The 5,690-nt window shown below is 42.8% G+C and overlaps 1 pseudogene; it reads right to left on the minus strand.

The window, feature by feature from the left end:
* Window positions 1-752: 752 nt before the first annotated feature.
* On the minus strand, window positions 753-3,202 carry LOC129038813 (zinc finger protein 131-like; annotated as a pseudogene).
* Window positions 3,203-5,690: the final 2,488 nt, after the last annotated feature.

Raw genomic sequence — 5,690 nt, forward strand, 5'->3', positions numbered from 1 at the left:
TAAAATTTCTCAACCTAACTTAAGCGAAAAATAACTAGTGGTTGTTATTATAAGCAAAAACATAAAGTACTATAGCATTGGCTGCATTGCTCCTTACAACACAGACTTTGAAAGAACCAGATGCTTTGCAGAAGTTTGGCTGGTTTTGAAACGGCACATGGGTGTGGATTTTTTTTTCTTAACATTCTCGAAATTTTGCCACCACCCCTCTCTCTGTTGCAGAGATGGCATCTGTGACTACTGGGGTAGACAACAACGTTTGTTCAAGCTAAAGAAAGCCAAAATTTAACTGCGCAGTAACAACGCGATGTTCGTCATGCAGCCTTGTGTTTCCTATATATTCAATTTTCTAACAGGTATTAGAATACATAAACTTGTATTCTAATGATTTAAGTTTAATTTTATAATACAAAAGAAATTTGAGGAAGAACATGACCTGGGAAAGAGAAGAGGGAGAATTTTTACCACAATGAAAATAGATACAGTCATATGCAACCTTGTAATAAGAATATAATCCACTTAAGTTTCCAGAAATGTACTTCTCAAAACTCCCCTTAATTTATGGAACAGATCCCTCCTCTGTGGCATTGAGCCAGGGAAGAGGAATCAATTTGTTTCAACAAAAACAATTCAGCACAACAGCAAATAGCTTAGCTTTGGTCCACTTGTCTGTTAGCTTAAGGACAGTCATACTGCCCATAATCAGTTCAAAAACCCAATAAGTAAATTTAAAAATATATTCACGTGTAATTTCATTCTAAAACCAGCATAGCTGTTCTGTCCTCATTCTGTGCCTTTTCAGCTTCAGAATCCACTGTTGGCTTGCTCTCTAATCCTCAGCATCTTCGTGATCTTCCCTGGCAGCCTCAGCAGCATCTGCTTGGCTAGGTTCTCTCTCCTCTCGGTTCATAGATTTCTGGGGTTACATGGTCCAAGTCTGCTTCTAGAAGTTCAGTTTGTACTTCCATTGGCACCTGATTTATCCACTCAAAGTAAAGCTTCTCTATGTGTACTTCAGTACCTTCTTCAGTCTGAATTCGATCCACTTCTAGAAAACTTATTTGGACCTCCTCTGGAAGCACACTCATGTGTGAACAAAGTACCTGGCTGTCCTGGAGCAGATCTGGATGGACGTGTTCCACAGTCACTTGTGCTGAATCCAAAGTCACTTGTGCTGAATCCACCTGGACCTGACGCAATGGTAGCACATGCACCTTCCCAATTTGTTCTGTAATAGTCATTGATATGTCACAGGTTCAGTTTGCACACATGCTTCTACTGAAAGAACTTCTTCCATTACTAGACGCTCTGAAATAGTGTCACTGAGATGCCTCATTAATTTACTTCCTTGCATAAACCACAAGTCACATAAAGAACAATGGTTGGGTTTACATCCAGTGTGTATTACCAAGTGATCTTTGAACTGGTCCCAGCTGTTAAACACACTGTTGCAGACACGGCATTTATAGAGCTTCTTTCTTCCTTTTTTGCCCCTACTCCAGTTTGGCATGCAGTGAGGTGACATTTGAGGGTGCTATTTCTAGCAAATCTTTCATGACAATTTGGACATTCAAAAGGTTTTTCACCTGTATGTTTTCTAAGATGTTCTTTAAAATGTCCAGAACAGTCAAACTGCTTCTCACAGTACTGACATACATAAACTTTCTTCCCAGTTCTTTGCTTCTTAGTGACTCCACCTTCTTCAAGATGGTAACAATTTAGGTGCTGTTTCCATGTGCTCTCCCAAAGATACCTTTCATTGCATATTTCACACTTGAAACTCTCAGTAGAGTGTGATTTCATGCGTTCCTTCAAATGATAAAAGAATTTAAATGAACCACTACATTTCTCACAATGGAACAAGTCCTTCACATGTGACAACTGATGTTCCACAGTTTCAATACTTTCTACCTGTATGCTTGTAGGGTCAGATGCATGGCCATCTTCTTCTTTAATCTGCCCTTTTCTGTCACTTTGATGATACTTGCTGGTTATATCTGCCAACAGTGCTAGAGCAGAATCATTAGAGGAACTTGTGTTCTGTGTGTACTTTATGGATGCTTGGCAGAATCCACTTCCTCTAATGTTTTGATGCCTTCATCTTCACTTCAATTGTGCCTTCAGCAATCTCTACCTCAATTTCAACAGGTTCTGATTCTGCAGATGGCAATGATTCTGTGATAACATTTGAAGCTGCTGCAATCTTCCTTTTATTTGGCCACCTTTTTTCCTGTGGTATTTTCCTCTAATGGAGCTGAGTTTTCTTTGTTCCTGACTTCAAGGGCTTTCATAATGAAGCAGGAAATTTTCCCTGACCCCTTCATGGGTAGGAACTGGTGTGCAGGTGCTGGGGTTAGCCAGCCACTTCGGCACCAGCTGAGGCAAACTCTACTCATTGGAACCCGTTGCACTCAACCCGCCACAGGAAGGAGCATGCAGGTGAGCAGACGCAGGAGTCAGGGCAAGTGCTTTTGGGTGCTGGCAGGAGCAAAACTCTATGTGGGCCCTGTGGACTCCATCCCTGGCAAGACCCTCCATCCCTGGCTGGACTCCTCTCTAAAGCAACACCATCAAGCCGTCCCTTTGAAGTCAAGCTGCTTCTCTCTGATGTCATACCAGTCTCTGATGTCCAGCTGCTTCTTTTCTTCTCTGCTCTCTACCAATGGAGCCTGGGGTTTTTATAGGCACAGGATGGGGTCAGGGCAGGGCATGCTTGGCTTTGGAAATGACATTCGAGTGGGAAAACAGGAAGGCATGCTCTCACGTTGGGTTGCTGTCCCAGGCTTGAGTGTGGGACCCTTGCCAGGGACCTGCCCTCCTTTGCCCAGAATTTCCCTGCCTCCTGTTCCTATCAATAACTTCTAGCATTTGTAGAACTCTGCTGCTTTCCATACATCATTGGCTTCTTCTTCTCCTGTATCAATTATTTTGCTGTATATGTGAACTGAATTAAATTACAAAAGGTCATTTTACCAGCACCTTCTATCTCCACCAAAGGTTCCTGGGTAAATTGAAAGAATTTATAGAAGAACTTACTGCAAGCAGCCAAAAGAGCCTTGTGAGCCTTAAAATGGTGTCTGTTGACAATCAGAATGATGTCAGTAAACCAGTCCTGATCTTGCTGTTTATTCAGTCAGTCGAGGATCATCTTATGATGTTCAGGAAACTTTTGAAAACATTTTATCCTCTCTTCAACCTCCATGGCCATCAGGTTGCCCTAGTTCATAGTCTGTCCTCCTTCTGAAGCAGGAAATTTTCCCTGGCCTTTTTGCAGGCAGGAACTGGAGTATGGGTCCTGGGGCTAGTTGGCTGCTTTGGCACCGGCTAGGACAAACTTCACTCACTCGAACCCCCTGCGCTCAACCCCTCAGAGGAGGAAGCATGCAGGTGAGCAGGTGCAGGAGCTGGGGTGAGTGCTTTTGGGTGCCGGCAGGAGCAAAATTCTGTGCGGCCCCCACAGTACCATCTAGGGTGGCATACCTGCCACCCCCAAAGCCCCTGAGGGCATGTGTTACAGTGCTCTTTTAGCTTTGCCATCCACAGATAGCTTAACAGCTCAGTGGGGCATCTGCCTTTTCATATGAGGTGGTTGCTCTCCACCAGCAAGGGCAGAGGGTCATTGTGACAGCCTTCATCCACACCCGTGGCACCCAAGCTCTTGTTTGGCATCCAGGAAAAATCAGGTCAGACGAGCAAATTGAAGGAAGGTGAATGCAGAGGATTTTATTGCTGATGAAAGTGGCTCTCAGAGGGAAGGTGAAGTGAAAAGGGAATGGAGTGAGAAGGTGATTTTCCAGGGAGGACTGGACTCTTCTCTGAAGCAGTCTGATGGCTGTCAAGCCATCCCTCTGAAGTCACGCCACTTCTCTCTGATGTCAAACCATAGTCTCTCATATCCAGCTGCTTCTCCTCTTCTCCACTCTCTCTGCTGGTGGAGCTGGGGGATTTTATGGGCACAGGACCGGGGGCAGGGCAGGCCATGGGTGGTTTTGGAAAAGGCAACATTTGTTCAGGAAAACAGGAATGCATGTTCTCACTTTGGGCTGCTGTTCCAGGCTTGAGGGTGGGACCCTCGCCAGGGACCCATCCTTTTCTACCCAGAATTTCTCTGCCTCCTGTCCCTATCACTTTCTCTCCTCAAAGCCTCTCATTCGATGCTTTCCCTTCTCAGGGCATAATGTACCCCACACCCTTCCCTACCCCTCCATTTCCCCACAAGAGCCAGGGTTCTCCCTCTTCTGAGGCCTTGCTGGTGCAGGTGTGCTCAGTTGGACACCTGGGTGGCCACAGTACCACTAATTTCTTTGAGCAGTGGTTTGTAGCTCTTCTTGTAGAGATCCTTCACTTCCCTTGTTAGCTGTAATTGTGATGGGATTTGTTTGTGATTTGGCTCTCAGCTTAACTGTTGTTGGTGTATTGAAAAGGTAGCAATTTTTACACATTGATTCTGTATCCTAAGACTTTGCTGTAGTTGCTTATCAACTTAAGAAGCTTTTGGGCTGATATGATGGAATTTTCTATATATAGGATCATATCATCTGCAAACAGAGATAGTTTGACTTCCTCTCCTCCTATTTGAATGCCTTTATTTCTTTCTCTTGATTGATTGTTCTGGCCAGAACTTCCAATACAATGTTGAATAGGAGTGGTGAGAGAGGGCATCCTTGCCTTGTGCCTGTTTTCAAGGTGAGTGCTTATAGCTTTTGCCCATTCAGTGTGATGTTGGCTGTGGGTTTGTCATATATGGCTGTTGTTATTTTGAGGTATGTTCTTTCAATACCTAGTTTATTGAGAGCTTTTAACATGAAGGGATGGTAAAATTTTATCAAAAGCCATTTCTTCATCTATTGAGATAATCACGTGGTTTTTGTCTTTAGTTTTGTTTATGTGATGAATCACATTAATTGATTTGTGTATATTGAACCAACCTTGCATCCCAAGGATGAAGCCTAGTTCATCATGGTGGATAAGCTTTTTGATGGGCTGCTGGATTTGGCTTGCCAGTATTTTGTTGAAAATTTTTGCATCAATGTTCATCAAGAATATTGTCCTGAGGTTTTCTTTTTTGTTGTATTTCTGCCATGTTTTGGTATCAAGATGACGCTGGCCTCATAGAATAAGTTAGGGAGCAGTCCCTCTTTTTCCATTGTTTAAAATAGCATCAGTAGGGATGGTTCCAGCTATTCTGTGTACATCTGGTAGAATTCAGCTGACAATCTGTCTGGTCCTGGGCTTTTTTAGGTTAGAAGGCTATTTATTACTGCCTCAATTTCTGAACTCATTATTGGTCTGTTCAAGGATTCAATTTCTTCCTGGTTCAATCTTGGGAGAGCGTATGTGTCCAGGAATTTATCCATTTCTTCTACAGTTTCCAGTTTATGTGCATAGAGTGTTTATAGTAGTCTCTGGTGTTTGTTGGTATTTCTGTGGGTTCAGTGGTAATATCCCCTTTATCATTTCTGATTGTGTTTATTTGGATCTTTCTCTTTTCTTCTTTATTTGTTTAGGTAGTAGTCTACCTATTTAATTAATATTTTTCAAAGAATAAGCTCCTGGCCTTGTTGATCTTTTGAATGTTTTCTTGTGTCTCTATCTCCTTCAGTCAAGCTCTGATTTTGGTTATTTCTTGTATTCTGTTAGCTTTGGAATTTGTTTATTCTTGGTTCTCTATTTCTTTTAGTTGGGACGTC

Source organism: Pongo pygmaeus, chromosome 5, assembly GCF_028885625.2.
Source record: "Pongo pygmaeus isolate AG05252 chromosome 5, NHGRI_mPonPyg2-v2.0_pri, whole genome shotgun sequence".
Classification (NCBI taxonomy): Eukaryota; Metazoa; Chordata; class Mammalia; order Primates; family Hominidae; genus Pongo; species Pongo pygmaeus.